The 18,444-nt window shown below is 35.3% G+C and overlaps 1 protein-coding gene and 1 long non-coding RNA gene across 7 annotated transcripts in view; both read right to left on the bottom strand.

Annotated features, from left to right (window-relative positions):
- The window catches only part of LOC114298178 (disease resistance protein At4g27190), a 41,663-nt gene that overhangs the window by 19,457 nt on the left and 3,762 nt on the right, over positions 1–18,444 (bottom strand). The gene's annotated exons all lie outside the window — the stretch shown is intronic.
- Positions 16,104–17,678, bottom strand: LOC145801009 (uncharacterized). The gene is made up of 2 exons (XR_014341789.1): positions 16,659–17,678; positions 16,104–16,555 (listed from the first exon to the last, which is right to left on the bottom strand). It is a non-coding gene; the product is annotated as an uncharacterized LOC145801009 (long non-coding RNA).

The following is an 18,444-nucleotide window of genomic DNA, read 5'->3' as shown; positions in this document are numbered from 1 at the left end:
AGAAAGAATCATCCTCGCCGAAACTGAACCATCAAGCCGTTGGATTGATCCACAGTTTCATCCCCATGCTGTACAATACCAATCTCTTCTCCAGCAGATTGAAGATCGATTCACCTATGACTCCGGAATCACATTTGAAGAAATGGCAGAAATCCAAGCACAACTCTCTAATGAAGAAGATGACGCCATTGAACAAGCCCGAACCGCTCTACAGCAACTCCTCAAAATCCAACAACTCAAGTTGGAAGCCATTGCCAGAGCTGCCACTAACGACAATCAGTACGGAGATAAGCTACCCGAAGTTCACCAACAAACATGTGAACTAAAGGAGATCGACAATGAATTATTCGACGTCGTCATGCTGATGAGGTTATTCCGTTACTGATAAGATTCGAAGTATCTCTATTATTGATCAATAGTGTCTGTCAATAATGTTGATCAATAATACTTGAATAAGGAAGAATGTGGTGGGTCCCAGTGTCTGTCTCAGTGTCTGTAATAATATTCCACTTCAATCACTACTCAGTCGACCACTGAGAAAAGCTGTTGGAATAATAGTTTGTCGTATGTATGATATTTTTACAAAAGCGGTTTTACATTATTTAGTTCTGTAATGATAAGATTCTTGATAAGGTTTGCGATAGTGCGACGATGAGGCCCAATGAGCACTCGGCACGTATCCTCTACCTTTATTAAGCTTATCTCTTATGAGTCTATAAATAGAGTCGAAGTTTAGTATCTCAAGCATCAAGAGAAGTTAGAACAACTACACTTGTATACTTGAGTAATCAGTCTTCCGCTTGTAATTTCGCACTTGTAATCTCAGCTGTTCAGGTCTGTAAAAGTTTCTATAGTTCTTATTTTACTTATCCTGTTCGGTTGAGATTGTTTTATTATCGATCCCCCATTTTTTCTATTGAATGGACAGCATTCTGGACGCCCCTTGGACTATATGAATGGTTAGTCATGCCATTCGGGTTAAAGAATGCTCCAGCAGTATTTCAGAGAAAGATGGATTTATGCTTCAAAGGAACTGAAGATTATATTGCAGTCTATATTGATGATATTTTGGTCTTCTCTCCCGATGAAAAATCTCATGTAAAGCATATCCAATCTATGATTGAAATCTGCAAAAAGAATGGGCTTATCTTGAGCCCAACAAAAATGAAGATCGCAGCAGCTCAGATGGATTTCTTGGGCTCCACAATTGGGCAAGGGGAAATAAAGTTGCAACCTCACATTGTTACAAAGGTAGCCCAATTCCCAGATGATACTCTCAAAGAAACTAAGGGCTTACGCTCTTGGTTGGGCCTTCTCAACTATGCAAGAAACTATATCAAGGATTTGGGCCGAATGTTAAGCCCATTATATTCAAAGATTAGTCCAAATGGTGAGAAGAGGCTCAATGCTCAAGATTGGGATCTAATCCACAAGATCAAAGCCAAAATTCAGAAGCTGCCAAATCTATCAATTCCTCCATCAAAATGTGTCATTATCCTTAAGACTGACGGATGCATGGAAGGATGGGGAGGAATCTGTAAGTGGAAGCCAGCTGCGAATGATCCTCGCTCCACTGAAAGGATTTGTGCATACGCCAGTGGGAAGTTCAATCCCATCAAATCAACAATTGATGCCGAAATATATGCATGCATGAATTCTTTGGAATCTTTCAAGATATATTATCTTGATAAACCACAGTTGACTCTTAGAACTGATTGCCAGGCCATAATCAGTTTCTTCAACAAAACAGTGGACCATAAACCTTCACGGTCTAGATAGATAGCCTTTACAGACTACATAACCGGTCTAGGCATAGATGTATCTTTAGAACACATCAATGGTTCTGATAATACTCTAGCTGATGCTCTTTCAAGGCTTGTATATTCACTGTTTTCATTTACAGAATGGCCAACAGAGGTGGTGCCGGAAGATATGGAGGTTCTAGTCGGCCTGCAGCAAATAGAAGAACTTATCCACTTCTGCGAAGAGAAGAAAGAATCATCCTCGCCGAAACTGAACCACCAAGCCGTTGGATTGATCCACAGTTTCATCCCCATGCTGTACAATACCAATCTCTTCTCCAGCAGATTGAAGATCGATTCACCTATGACTCCGGAATCACATTTGAAGAAATGGCAGAAATCCAAGCACAACTCTCTAATGAAGAAGATGACGCCATTGAACAAGCCCGAACCGCTCTACAGCAACTCCTCAAAATCCAACAACTCAAGTTGGAAGCCATTGCCAGAGCTGCCACTAACGACAATCAGTACGGAGATAAGCTACCCGAAGTTCACCAACAAACATGTGAACTAAAGGAGATCGACAATGAATTATTCGACGTCGTCATGCTGATGAGGTTATTCCGTTACTGATAAGATTCGAAGTATCTCTATTATTGATCAATAGTGTCTGTCAATAATGTTGATCAATAATACTTGAATAAGGAAGAATGTGGTGGGTCCCAGTGTCTGTCTCAGTGTCTGTAATAATATTCCACTTCAATCACTACTCAGTCGACCACTGAGAAAAGCTGTTGGAATAATAGTTTGTCGTATGTATGATATTTTTACAAAAGCGGTTTTACATTATTTAGTTCTGTAATGATAAGATTCTTGATAAGGTTTGCGATAGTGCGACGATGAGGCCCAATGAGCACTCGGCACGTATCCTCTACCTTTATTAAGCTTATCTCTTATGAGTCTATAAATAGAGTCGAAGTTTAGTATCTCAAGCATCAAGAGAAGTTAGAACAACTACACTTGTATAGTTGAGAAGGCCCAACCAAGAGCGTAAGCCCTTAGTTTCTTTGAGAGTATCATCTGGGAATTGGGCTACCTTTGTAACAATATGAGGTTGCAACTTTATTTCCCCTTGCCCAATTGTGGAGCCCAAGAAATCCATCTGAGCTGCTGCGATCTTCATTTTTGTTGGGCTCAAGATAAGCCCATTCTTTTTGCAGATTTCAATCATAGATTGGATATGCTTTACATGAGATTTTTCATCGGGAGAGAAGACCAAAATATCATCAATATAGACTGCAATATAATCTTCAGTTCCTTTGAAGCATAAATCCATCTTTCTCTGAAATACTGCTGGAGCATTCTTTAACCCGAATGGCATGACTAACCATTCATATAGTCCAAGGGGCGTCCAGAATGCTGTCCATTCAATAGAATCAGGATGCATAGCAACCTGATGAAATCCACTCTTTAAGTCAAACTTGGAATAAATGCTACTATGGCCAATTTTTGCCATTATAGTATTTATACCAGGTAGACTGTATTGATCCTTATGGGTGTTATCATTCAGCCTTTTGTAATTACACACCATTCTTTCTTTGCCACGTTTTTCCTCCTTTGTGACAGGATCAATATACGTACCAGAATTTACAATGAATGCAGTGGTACGATGCCGACTTTTACTTGGCCTGATCACCTTCAGCTATAGAAGTTGCTCAATATGTTTCCCAAAGCTTTCCTTCATTGCTGGAGTGATATGCTTCATTGGCCGGTCATTGATTATGAACTCTGGATTTTTCAGGTCCAACTTGCAGGTGATCTGGTTCAGTGACCAATATTTCATAGGATCATCTCCTATGATACCATAGTTTTTGAGCTGCTCCATTATTGCTGAGAATTTTTGCTCAAAATGAGGACTGACATTAGTGGAGTGGAATATCCATTCAGATGAAGGATCATAATAATGGTCCACTGTCAAGTCTTCTTCTTCAAGTCCTTCCAGAAGATTTACTGATTGTCGAGTCTGAATTGTTATTACATTCTTGTAGAATGTAACATTATCTCCTTCAATTCTGACACCTCCATACATTGCTCGGATAAAGTTGCATCCGATAATCATCTGGATTCGACCTCCAAGGTGGAATGGGAAACTATACGTATAAGGGATTCTGAACCAATTATCCCCTATGTACATTTTTCCACCTTTCAACTTTTTGTTTGCCTTTGATTTAGAATTCAAACCATTAAATTCAACGGTATATGAATTTTCTTCTAAGGCATCAGCTGGAACGGATTCAGAATCCACGACACAAGTTGTTGCTCCAGTGTCTAGGATTGCGTGTAAAGAGATCTTTTGAAGGTTAGGAATTTCAAGTTCCACTGTGAGGTTATAGAGCATATTCTTCCTCTTCTCCTTTACTTCTCCTCCAGCTATCACTTCTTCAAGAGCAAGAGCTGTTTCCGGAATTTCTTCAACCCTAACATGAGTTTCTTGCTCCAAAGCTTCTGCTTCTAAATCATGGAGTTCATCCTCTTTATACTTTCCTTTCCTTCTCAGTTCTCGTTCATCATCCTGAAGCTTCATGACTAGCTTGAGTTCTTCAAGCTCCGTCTTATATTGAATTGCTTCTTCTCGAAGCCTCTTCATTTCAGCTTCACACCATCGAATGTACTCTTGTTGCTCCTGGAGTAATGGCTTTTGATTATAAGGAATTGGAGCCTTTCGTGTGACAAACGTCGTGAGATTGAAGTAAGGCTTGGCACATAATGCACATGTCAAAGCATTGCATTTATTGCAGAAAGCCTTTGAATATGAGGTCAGGTCTCTTTTGCATGTTGTGCACTCCGGTCTTCTATCTTCAGGTAATGGGTGCTGTTGATCCCATTCATGTTGACAATGGTAAATTTCCGGTGTGACTTTAACCTGTGCCCTGTATCCTCCTTCTTTTCCAAGCCAATAATGTTTATCAGCTTCTCGGAACATGTAAATTGTTTCCATAAGACTTCCACCAATGTGTTCAGTATCATCAAATCCTTCCGATACTGAGTAGATCGCATCTGAGTCCTCATCACCTGGTTGGACGGACATGACATCATAGTCATCAGGAATTCCCAGATTTTCAAACATAGCCACCCTTTTGACATTTTTCTTCTCCTTCGTGCAATCCCTTGCATAATGTCCTTCTTCTCCACATAGATAACATTTGCAGTGTTTCGACTTTCTCAAACTTTCTCTATTATGTTTCTGTTCTCAACACCCAAATCAAATGAGAGATCAATGGTTGAATGGTTACTTGATTATGTGTATAAAAAGAGGATATGTTTGCACTATTGACAATGAAAATTTCATGTAATAATTCAAAAAAATGACACCTCGTCAAATACGACTGTAAAAGTTTTTTTTTTTTTTTGTTAAGACTAATTATTTATTAAAGGATAAAAGATAGTTTTAGTCCCTAAAGTATACGTTGTTTTTCACTTTAGTCCTTTAAGTTTCAATTTTATCATTTTGGTCCTCAAAATTATCAATTTGAATCAATTTGGTCCTAGGTTTAACTTCCGTTAACAGAAATATGAATAAAAGATAATTTTGGTCCCTAAAGTATGCATTTCTTGTCATTTTAGTCCTTCAAATTTTAAATTTTTTCATTTTGGTTCTCAAAATTGTCAATTTGAGTTGGGATCAAATTGACTCAAATTGACAATTTTGAAGATCAGAATGACAAAATTTGAAACTTGAGGGACTAAAATGAGAAGAAATGCATATTTTAGGGACCAAAACCGTCTTTTATTCATATTTTCGTTAACGGACGTTAAACCTCGGACTAAATTGACTTAAATTGGCAATTTTGATAACCAAAATGACAAAACTGAACTTAAGGGACTAAAATGATAAAGAATGCATACTTTAAGAACTAAAATTGTCTTTTATCCTTTATCAAAAGTTAATTTTACTTGAACTTGAAGGTGGAGATGGAGAAGTTTAAATGTTTATTAACTTAATTTTTTTTAATAAAATTTGTGAAGTTGAAATTTTTTGAGTGATCCCATTTATAAAAATTTCTAGAGTCATCGACTACTATCCTAATTAAAAAAATCGTATAGAATCGCACTATGAGTCCGATTCTACTACAATCCCAATCCTACTAATTATTTTTCTTATTATTTATTTCTATAGTGGACGTCGTAGGACGAGATGATGAGACCTAAAAGGGAATAAATTATAAATATTTAAGAATAAAATGGATAAAGAAAGTACTTGGAACTTGGAAGATGATGCTAACACTATGTGGAACTCAATGGCCAATTGTATTAGGAGAATCTCAAAGGAAGTCCTTGGAGAGTCAAAAGGAAAGGGACCCAACTCTAAGAAAACTTGGTGGTGAAGGGAGGAGGTTCAAGTAGTAAAGACAAAAAAAATAGTGCTTTAAAAATGATAGAAGGATAGAACTGAAGAAAACCTTAAGAGTTACGGATTGGTTAACAAGGAGGTCAAAAAAGTAGTAAGAGAAGCTAAGTTGAAGCCTATGATGACCTATACACTAAACTAGATAGTAAGGAGGGAGAGAAGAGAATATACAAACTTGCCAAGACAAATGAGAGGAAAATAAGAGATTTTAATCAAGTTACATGCATCAAAAATAAAGACTCTAAGGTGTTGGTGAAGAATAAAGAGATTAAGGAGAAGTGGACGAACTATTTTGAGAAGTTGTTAAATCAAGAACATGGAGGAAGGTCAAAAGGGAAGGAAGTAGCCAGTAATAAAGAAAACTAAGACTATAGGTTTTGTCATAGGATTAGGAACTTTGAAGTGGAGATTGCGCTTAAGAAGATAAAATTGAATAAGGCTTTAAGACTCGATGATATCTCTATTGAAGCTTGGAAATGTTTAAGTAAGAAGGGGGTTGCTTGGTTGACTATGTTATTTATTAAGATTTTGTTAAATAGGAAAATGCCAGAGGAGTGGAAGAAGAGTATTTTAATGCCAATCTATAATAATAAATGAAATGTCCAGAATTGCAACAACTGTAGGGGAATCAAGTTGATGTTTCATATAATGAAAGTGTAGGAGAGAGTGATAAAACATCGATTGCGAGATAAAACAAAGGTGTTAGAGAATTAATTTGGATTTATGCTTGGTAGGTCAACAATGGAAGCGATCTATCTTTTGAAGAGAGTAATAAAAATGTAGATAGAAAAGGAATAAAGACATTCATATGGTTTTTATCGATCTTGAGAAAATATATGATAGAGTGCCTCGGGATATAATCTAGTGGGTGCTAAAGAAGAAAATGGTGACAAAAGATCACATTGGTGTGATTAGGGACATGTATAAAGATGTGGTGACCACTATTAGATCATTTGCTGGAGAGACAAGTGAATTTCCGATTAGTGTGGGGTTACACCAAGAATTAACCTTAAGTTCTTATCTTTTTGCTTTAGTTATGGATAAATTGTCGAGAAATATTCAGGATGATATGCCATAGTGCATGTTTTTCACTGATGATATTGTGTTAGTGGATGAGACTAGAGAAGGAGTTAATACTAAGTTGGAGATTTGGAGAAAAACGTTTGAATCTACAAGATTTAAGATAAACAGAACTAAGACAAAGTATATAGTATAATTTTAGTAATAGTAACAATGGAAGCAGAGGAGGAGTGAAGATTGTGACCCAAGAACTAACTAAGAATGAACATTTTCGTTATTTAGAATCGATTATCACAACGGCTAGGGAGATTGGAGCGGATGTGATCTATAGAATTAAGATGGGGTGGCTTAAATGGAAGAATGCGTCTGGGATACTATGCGATAAACGAGTACCCACTAGACAAAAATAAAATCCTATAGAACGACTATTAGACTAGCGAAGTTATATGGGACAGAATGTTGGGCAATTAAAAAACAATATGTAGATAAGATGAATGTTGTTAAGATGAGGATGTTAAGGTGGATGCGTGGCAAGACTAGAAAAGACAAAGTTAGGAATGAGCATATTTGTGAATGGGTAGAAGTAGCACCGATAGAAGAGAAACTGAGAGAGAATAGATTGAAATGGTTTGGGTATATATAATGGAGACCAATAGAGACAGTGGTAAAAAGATGTGATACATACAGTGTTAAGGCAAAGGTGTAGACTTAGATTGACGTAGACTAGTGTAGTAAATAAAAATACGAATCTCCTTGATTTGACTAACCAAATGGCCATTGATAGACTCAAGTGGAAAAAAATGATTTATGTAGCCAACTCCATTTGATGGGACTAAAGGTTTGGTTTGGTTTGGTTATTTTATTTATTTCTATATCTATATATAAAATTTAACTATAAACTCATTTCACACATCTCCTCTAATTTATGTTAATTTTGAAGATGTATTATATTAATTTAAATTTTTTTTAATAATTTCAAAATTATGTAACATACATTATCATTATCAATAATTTTTCATTTTGAATTGTTTTGTAGTGAAAGTAGAATCTTCCAAAGAAACATCTTCCAAAGTGACCACACTAACAAAAATTCAATAGTGTAAGAACTAAACTGGAAATAAAGTTTACAAACAAAAAAAGAACTAGCAATACTTTAGGGGCACACAGTGTGATTTTATCTTAAAAATTAAAAGTGCATTAACTTATAGATTTTTTTTTTTTTTTTATGATGTTTTTCAAATCTACATGGATTAGCCTTAATTTGTAATAATAATTTTAAGAACCTTCAACATATTAAAAATCTTTATCAAATTCTGACTTCATAAATAGGAATTTTTAATAGAAAATCCCATATTAAATTTGTACAGTAATAAGCCCTATATATTTTCTTATAATCCCTGAAGTTCGATCGAACAGATAGTTCAAGTCTTTCTTTTATGAAGTGTGACGACCGGATCTTTATTTTCTTTCTTTTTCTTTCCTTTTCACTCCGTTCTCTTTTTGCTCTCGTTAGGTTTGAAACGTCCGGAAGTAGTCCTCAAAATTTAAGTTCTTGTTCTGGTTTTCCTTCGAGGTTGAATTCCACTTATTCTGAAGGGTGCATGGCCGAGTCCGGAGTGAACGAGCAGATTTCTGAGCTGCTGGGCCAGGGCCGCACGTGCGGGAGCCCAGGGCTGCACATACAGGATGGGGCTGCACGTGCGGGGGAGGAGGGTGGCACATGTGGGAGAGGAGGAGTTGGGAGAGTTGCACACTGCCTAAAAGGCATGTGTGGGGACACGTGTGACAACCGGGTCTACTTTGTTTTCTTTTCTTCACTCCATCCTCCTTTAGTTTTCGTTGGGTTTGGAGGTCCAGAAAATAGTTTTCAAACAAAACTCTTGTTCTTGTGATGTTCGCTGACGAATTTCACGAGTTCCGAGAAGTGTGGGGTCAAGTCCAGGGTGCCCGAAAGTGAAGCGGAGAATTTCTGGGCAGCTAGGCGAGGGCCGCACTTGCGGGGCCCTATGCCGCAAGTGCGGGGAGTGAGGCTGCACGTGTAGTGAGAGGTGAGGGTCTGAGGGTTGCGCACTACCTAAAAGGCAGGTGCGGGCTGAGGTATGGCAGGACCGCCGCACGTGCAAGGGTGAGGGCCGCACATGCAGGAAGGGTGCTCCGCACGTGCGGGGTGGGCACCGCATGTGCGGCACTCTAGGTAGTCCAAATCTCTGTTTTAATTTCTCATTTTGGCCGAAATGTATCCCATTTTGAGGCTTCTCTCTCTCTCTCTCTAAACCCTATTTTCCTCCTCCTTCTCTCTAGAAAACCACCTCCAACCCCAAAACTCTTTGATTTAGCCATCCATTGGATCATCATCATCTCCCTCTCTCAAGCTTTAGGGATAAAAAACCAGAGCTTCTCTTGGTGTGGTAGAAATCAAAGCTCTCTCTCGTCCTTGAAGCTAGGGTTTCATCTTCCCCTCATCATCAACACTTTGAGGTAGGGATTTCTTGAGTTATATATACAAGTTTTGCTAGATTGATGTTAATTTAAAAGTGTTCTAGAAGTTTTTGTGTTAATTCTAGATGTTGATTCAAAATGTAGAGAGTTTTGAATGTGGGTTTGTATTTCAATCTTTTTACTATTTCTTGAGGGTTTCCCTCTATTATTCTCATGAAAAATAGTTTGATGGAGTTTTTCTTGGAAAATGAGGAAGGTTTGTTTTTAATGAAAACCCTAGAATTTGGGGATTTTTGGAAAACATAAAGATGTCCATGGAATTCTTTCTTCTCTTTTGATAAAAAGATGAGTGTGTGTAGATTCCATAATGTGGTTGCAAAGATGGAAAGCTTTTGACATATGGAAATGGAGAATTTCTTTTAGAAACTATGGTTAAAGACATAATGATATATGGTTGTGAAAATTATAAACATGGGAATTAATGTTTTGGAAAAATACTACTTGTGGTCTTAAAGAGACTAGATTGTTGAGACTTGTGAATGTAAAATTATAACTATGTATTGATGACACATGGTCTTCTTGTGAAAGAACAATGAAGAAAGGAAATGGGAATTGTGATTGTTGGCATTATCGTGGAGACATTTGAAAATGAAGAGATGTTATGAGATATTGACCATTACATCATATTCTCATTTGATATGTTATCATCAATGTGCATGAAATGAATTACTACCATTACTGCATTCTCATCATGTTTACTTGAGAAGGATTATATTGTAATGAGAACTAATGGAAATGTGAAAGGGGTAAATACGTTGGTAAGTCCAGTTAGGGGGTGTAGATGACTTTGATAAGTTAGCCTAAGTATCCATGGTGAAAGACCAAAAAACCGCGCGGATAGGTGTCGAGCCTTCCGGTTAATACCGGTAAAAATGACAGTTTGGTAGTACTTGTAGAGTCTACTTGCAGACACCAGCTTAGGGATTACCAGTGTCGTATTTACCGTGCCTATTGATTAAAATTAGAAGTTTTTGAAATGTGATGAGATTGCCAACTTTTATTGAAATGGAAATTTTAAGAAGAGCATGAAATGGAATTTTCTTTAAGAGAGCATAGTATAGCATGAACATTTATATTTTATTGAGATTTGGCATAACTGTATATACTTTGATAGAATTCTCTACTGGGCTTTATGCTCACCCCTATGGGATTTGGTGCAGGTAAAGATGTGGTGATCCCGCCAAATTGAGGCGTGGATATTTTGTGAAGAGTAAATAGCTCTCTTATTTTTGTTGTAAATTTTTGTAAACCAAGGGCTAAACGTGTATGGGTTCGAGAGACCATTTTGTGTAACCGGGCTATTGCCTTGGAAGATGTAAGCCCTTAAGGACATTTTATTGTTTTGAGACTAGATGCTTCACATGCTATAGATTCATGTGTACCCTTATCATTGAATGTATACCCGCATGTAAAACTTTTGTATAAACTCTTTTATTAACGATGTATAGATGGAAGGATTATTGTCCTGGTTTAGCGAATGTTAAGTAGTGTGGGTAGTTCATGTTGAATTATTTCAGGGCGTTACAACACGTGTCGCACATGCGGGACGTTGGCAGTCCGAAAACTCTATTTTTATTTCTCATTTTGGCTGAAATTATATCATTTTACAACCCTTCTCTCTCACTCTAAAAGCCATTTTTGCTCTTCCTTCTCTCTAAAAACCTTCACCAAACACTTAAAAACTTTGATTTCCTACAATCCATGAGGCTTTTATCTATCCCCTTTCACAAATCTTGGAGAGCAACTCAAGAGCCTCACTTTATACAGTGGAGATTGAATTTGGAGCATTTTGATTTCTAGGGTTTCCTCTCTTTTCTTCATCAATCCTTGAGGTAGGGATTTCTTGAGTTATATATACATGTTTTGCCATATTGATGTTGATTTTAAATGTTTTCTTGAAACTTTTATGATGATCTTTTTTTGAGATTTAAAATGTAAAAAGTTTTTAAAAAGTGGGTTTAAATCTCAACCCTTTTGTTAACCCTAGAGGATTTCCTCTTCATTTGACTTAAGAAATGTGATTTTGGGGTGGGTTTCACCATGAGATGGAAAGTGTTGGGCTTTTGATGAAAACCCTAGAAATTGGGGATTTTGAAAATGTAGAGGGGCCTATGGAGTTTTTTCTCTCCTTGTGCTAAAAGGGTGAATGAGTATTGATTTCATGATGTGGCTTGCAATTGGTAACTTCTTCGCATATAGAAAAAAAAAATGGAGACTTTATTATATATATATTTTTTTAATCTATTGAAAAATGCATGAATGTGTATAATTGTGAGATGATAATTGTTGAGAACCATGGATTATGAGAATTGAAATCTTGGAAAATTGATGCTTGAAAATGTACATAAAATCTTGGAATGACAAGAATGTTAAGAAATGTGCATAATGAGAGATTATTGCTATGTGTTGATATATCGGTTGAGCTCGTGGTTTTTTTTGTGAGATGGCATTGGAGGAAGGATGAATGGAGGAATGTTTGAGATATTAATTGTTGTATCATATTCCCATTTAATTTATTATCATTATTTGCACCTCTTGAATTGAGTTGAAAAATGTTTACGTTGAGAAAAGATTATATTGTAACGAGAACTATGGAAATGCTTAAGGGGTAAATACGTAGGTAAGTCCTGATAGAAGGTGTAGATGAATTGTTAAGTTAGCCTGAGTGTCCGGGGTGAAAGACCAAAAACACGCACGGAGGAGGTACCACTTCCCTTCCGGTTACCAACCGGTAAAGTGGGGTATTGGTGGTTACTTGTTGAGCCTACTTGCAGACACCAACCTAGGGATTACATGAGTCGTATTTAGTGCCCCTATTGATTAAAATTGGAAATTTTCAGAAATTGTTGAGATTGTAAACTTTTATTGAAAAATGGTGATCTTCAAGAAGAGCATAAAATGGGATTTCTTTAAAATGGCATTGACATTTGCATTTTTCATTGAGAGTTTGCATAACTGTATATATTTTGTAAGAATTCTCTACTGGGCTTTATGCTCACCCCTATGGGACTTTGGTGCAGGTAAAGATGTGGTGATCCCGTCAAACTAAGGGCGTGGATATGTTTTGGTGAAGAGTAGATTGCTCTTATTTTTGTTGTGAAATTCTTTGTAAGCCAAGGGCTAAACGTGTGTGGGTCCGAGAGACCATTTTGTATAACCGGACTATTGCCTTGGAAGATGTAAGCCCTTAAGGGCATTTTAATTGTTGAGATTAGATGCTTCACATGCTATAGATTCATGTGTTCTTCTTATCATTGAATGTATATCCGCATGTGAAACTTTTGTATAAAACCTTGGAAATTTATGATGTAAAGGTTGGAGAATGGTTATATTTAATTGATGAATGTGGCTTGATGTATTATACATATGGGGTTTATTTCGGGGCGTGACATGAAGTGCAGATATATATTAACTTTTGTTTAGCAAATCTTTATGGTCGTTAGATTAATCTTCAGAACTGTTTAGATGGATATTTGTCATATATATTGACTGATATTTTTCTTATAAATTCATGCTATGGTACACACTTTCAAAAATGTGTAAAATATGCAACTTATGACATTTGTAGAGTTGATTATCACAAATATTATAACTGAATCGTTTTTAGTCATAACTATAAAAAAGGAAAAAAAATTAATTATAACCAAATATATTTAAAAAAATAACTAAAATAATATCATAATCAATATCACGATGAGTCATTACTAACACCAGTATAACCAACTCATAACTAATGAGTCATACCTAACCACAAACGTTGTTACTGGGCATATATATAACAGAATTTTCCATAAGAAAATGAGATACAAGTCTACTTTCTAAATCCAATAATATGTAAGTGATATGATTGGTTGATGATTAGAAAAAGAAAAATAATATACAAGTCTACTTTTTAGATCCACTTTATAGACCCGGTGATATGTCAAGAAGATGATTGGTTGATAATAAAAGAATATTTAATTATCAACAGAGAAAGCGTTACCTTAGATGTCCTAATTGATTGCCACATGATTGGACTTGAAAATTGGATTTAATTTTTAGACTTGAATAGCAATGTTTTAACAGAAAAAATAAATGAATTGAATTATTAGTATTAAAGTAATTCTGACATAAATTTAAAATAAAATGACACTATGCCTATTTCTAATGGAGGGTCCTAAATTTTATCCAAATTTAGGGCTCAGCTTAGGGTCGGCCTTGAATTGAGCCAAATGATATTATAAATACCAAAATGATACAAAGACCAAAATACAAACACTATTAACGTACTTTGCCCTAAATCTTTTCTTATATAATCACATTGACTAGATATTACTAAAAAAATGCATAAATGCTAAAATGTAGCATACATAACCCAGTTAGACTTCTTATTTTATAAAGTTTAATGTATCAAGCTATTATTAGAACAAAATAAATTAAAACTCAAATTTACACTAAATTCATAATGTTTAATCAAATCTCATTTTAATAAGTTTTAGTAAAGTTAAGAAATTCAAAATTTTCCCCAAAAAGAAAAAATTAAATCTCTATTCATTTATGATCGGTACAAAATGAATGAAGGATTAAGTTAAATGTATAATTTTTAAATTGATGGGTGACCTAGTGATTGTGCAGCATTTTTTATGATGTGAGATCTCAAGGTCAACTTTTATGAAAAAAAGTTTGATTCCTTTTGTGGTGATTGGTTTATTTCTCCCATATTATAGAGTTGACTTTCTAGCTATTATGTACTAATGATCTGTTTGATAATATAAATATTTTTTATAACATAATTATCCTTCGATCTAAAATTTTGTCATTGTTGTGCTCTATGGGTCCCACGTCAATGATCTCAATGATCTTTTACAACATATAAAAAATTTAACAAATATTTTTGTCCTCAAGCAAAAATATTATTACAAAAAATAGGATAAAAGATAATTTTAGTCCTCAAAATATGCGTTCTTTGTCATTTTAGTCTCTAAAATTTTAATTTTATCGTTTTGATCTTCAAAATTGTCAATTTGAGTTAATTTATTCCTATCTCTAATGTCCGTTTACATTAATGACTAGAAATATATTTTATTCTTGAATAAAAGATAGTTTTGGTCCCTAAACTATGCTTTTTTTGTCATTTTAATCCCTCAAATTTAAATTGTCATTTGTCCTGAAATTTATCAATTTGAGTTAGGACCAAATTAACTCAAATTAACAACTTTGAGGACCAAAATAACAAAATTTAGAAATTGAGAGATTAAAATGACAAAAACAAACGCATACTTTAGGGACCAAAATTATTTTTTTATTCATATTCTTGTCATCAATGTAGATGAACGTTAAATTTAGGACTAAATTGACTCAAATTGATAACTTTGAAAACTAAAATGATAAAATTAAAATTTAAAGGACTAAAATAAAAAGGATAAAAAAAAAATGCATACTTTAGGGACTAAAAGTGTTTTTTATCCCAAACAAATATTAGGATGCAAATTTCAATCGTTCGGAAAAGGTGGTTCGAAAAAGTAAAAAAATGATTATTAGTGACAATTTTAAAATGTCACTAGTAAATGTCCTTCTAGAAACAAAACAATTTGATTTAAAAAAAGGTTTACTTATTTGACACAAAAATTTTGTTCCAAAATGATAGTAATTGATTATTAAATGTCAGTTTCATCGCTAAAAATATAATAATGATTTTTATTTTTGCAACTAAGATATTTAATTCCTTAATTTTTGCCTCTAAAAATTGTTGTAGTGCTCCAAACTGTTCATTTTGTATGACCCTCTAATAGGAGTGTAAAAATGGCCCGCAGCTCGCGATAGGCCCAAGCAGGCAGCTTAGGCCCAGGCCCGAGCCCCTGGGTCAAGGCCATCGTTTTAAAGCCTAGCCCGGCCTGCTTGGCCCACTTAAGGCCCACTTAGGACCCAACCCAAAGCCCGACCAGCCCGAGGCCTAGTGTATTTTTTAATAGAAAATAATAAAATTTTGATAGAAAAAATTTTAAAAAACAAAAACAAAACTGGTTAGTCCCACCCAAGGCCAAGCCCATTGGGCCGGCCTGCCCAAGGCCCAAATACCCCTGGGCTTGGACCTGAGTCGGGGCTTAATTTTTTGGCCCGTAGGTTGCCCGGCCTGAATTTTGGCAAGAGCCCACAAGGCCCAAATGGACCGGGCCAGATTTACACCCCTACCTTCCAAGAAGATCTATGTCAAAAATAAAGTTGATCGGATCTCATTTGTTTAAAAAAATTTGATTGACTACTTTGAAAATTCTACTAGTTGTTAATTATTTTTTATTCAAATGTGATATGATTTAGTGACTTGTAGTGTCCGATCAATCTAATTTTTACAATGAATAATCTACTCAACGGTCTAACAAAATGGACTATTCAGATTGTTAATATGGGACCGAGGTAGGCTCACAGTGGGCCGAATTGCTAGAGAGATCCATTCCTTATTATTTATTTGGACGCTCTGTCCAACAGTCCAATTCCAAATTTCTTTTGTCCAAAGGTTCAAGCCCAAAATTATTATGTCCATAAGGACATACTTCTATATAATGACTGAACTACTCCCATATATTTAAAATCACACGTCTTTCTATTTTATCATCAAACATGTTTCTCTCTATATATATATTTGATGTGTCTATTCTCTCTCTCAACTGTATTTCTCTCTATTCTCTCTCTCTCTCATGAGCATCATTGATGACCGGCGCGGGCAGAGTGTAGTGAAGCCGATCTGGGACACGATGAAGCCGTAGGCTGATGATACTGGTAAAGAGGCCAAGGAATAGACTGAGATTCAGATCCGAGTCTCCAGATCTAAGATCTAAGATCACGCCAACGAACAACGGCGAGCTTTGGCCTTCTCTGGACATCAGAGTATCAACGGTAAGAGTACCGACTGCGTTGGCCATGGGTGTTTCAGTCAATCGAAGAAATAAGTACAATAGAGATTAGGTAGCCAGTAAGGAAAAGAGGAAGTCGAGAGAGAAGGGGATATAAACCTTGGATCTGTCACTAGAGGAAGGATCGAAAGGGCAGCTGGACTCATCGCAATCGTCACTCCCGCAACTCTAAGATAGAGACATGGTAGGGCTACACCTTGTTGACTCGTCCTCCTTCTTCGCAGAGGCTAGGGCTAGCTTCAACCGCGGCTGGCATTGGCACCACCGTAGCATCTCCAACGACTCCAATGAGTGCTTCAGACGAAACACCAGCTTTACCACCACCGAGTCGTCAATTAGCGCTGTCGTAACCCACTTATTCGTCATCATCTTCAGCTTAGACACATAACAGGTAGAAAAAAGGCTTACCGACTGCATTGTCGATTTCATCGTCAACAACCACTCGGTAAGGTGAAGAATGTGGTTAGTGGAAAGGTCTTTGATTTGAAGCTGAATGGACATATCAATGTTGTGTGTGTGTTTTTTTTTTTTTTTTGTAATTTTTTTTGTTGTTGATTATTGTAATCATTGTTGTTGTTGTTTATCTGTGTGTGTGTGTGTGTGTGTGTGTGTGTGTGTGTGTTTATCTGTTGTGTTTTGGATAGAAAATGATAGATTATCTATTCAAATATAAGATAAATACACACACAACCACAATTTGAGTAGATCAAAATATAGGATCAAAATTTAAACATATAAAATCACAAAATTGAACAGATAGGATCAAAATTTGAACAAATAGATTTAAAATAAGCTTAGTAAATATAACATATAGATTAAAATTTTAACAGATAGATTCAAAAAAAATTCAACAGATTGAGAGAAAAAAAAGAAAAGAGAAAAGAGAGAAATAGATAGAGAAGGAAAGAAAGGTAGAGAGAGACAGTTTGAAAATAGTGCGAATTTGAACATATAGGAAAAATGAATTATAAAAATTCAATAGATAAGTTAAAAAAATTTAATAGATAGACAAAAAATTTGAATAGATAGAAAATAATTTAAACAGATAAAAAAAATTTTGAACAAATAAATATAAATTTGAACAGATAATGAACAAAAAGTCAAACAGATAAAAAAAAAGGTCAAGAGGTAAAATTGGAAACAAAATGTTCTCTAAAACTTCTCACCAAACTATTTACAAAACATGGACCTCTCATCAACAAAAAATATCCCTTGGATCTAATACCTTAGACAATTGTTAAAATGGGTTTTTCACCAATTTTTTCTACTTATTTTTATTTGGTATGATGAAAGATATATAAACACAAATATGTATGTAAACACTGAACATGACGTAAAAGTAACTCACACGATCTTATTATGCAATTATGAAAAAAAATTAAACCAGTAATAGAGATATAATAGTAAATAAAAGAGAATATTATTTCGCCTCCCAAACTTTTACATATTTTTCAATTTGACCACCAGATTTTGATTAATATCAATTTTACACCTAAAATTTCAAAATTTTGATCAATTTGGCCACTGCCATCACATTCTAACTACAATTCGACAGAATGTGACGTGTGGAGTAAATTGATTTTTAAGATATAGTTTAGGGGGTAAATTGATTTTTAAGATATAGTTTGGGGGGTAAAATGAAATTTCTAATGAACTTTGATGCCATGTTAGCACATTTCATCCAATTGTAGACGGAATGTGACGGCGGGGGCCAAATTGATCAAAATTTTGAAAGTTTTGGTGTAAAATTGATATTAATTGAACTTTAAGGGTCAAATTGAAAAATGGGTGAAAGTTTGGGGGGAAAATGATATTTCTTCAAAATAAAATGAAAAGTAGTTCACAAATTAGCAATTAATTAAGCTCTTAAATAAGAGAACCATAC

The sequence above is a fragment of the Camellia sinensis genome, chromosome 10 (genome assembly GCF_055761805.1).
Source record: "Camellia sinensis isolate YWXY chromosome 10, ASM5576180v1, whole genome shotgun sequence".
In the NCBI taxonomy this organism is placed as follows: Eukaryota; Viridiplantae; Streptophyta; class Magnoliopsida; order Ericales; family Theaceae; genus Camellia; species Camellia sinensis.
Note: the sequence above shows the minus strand (reverse complement) of the source record. Positions and strands in the feature narration are given on the sequence as shown.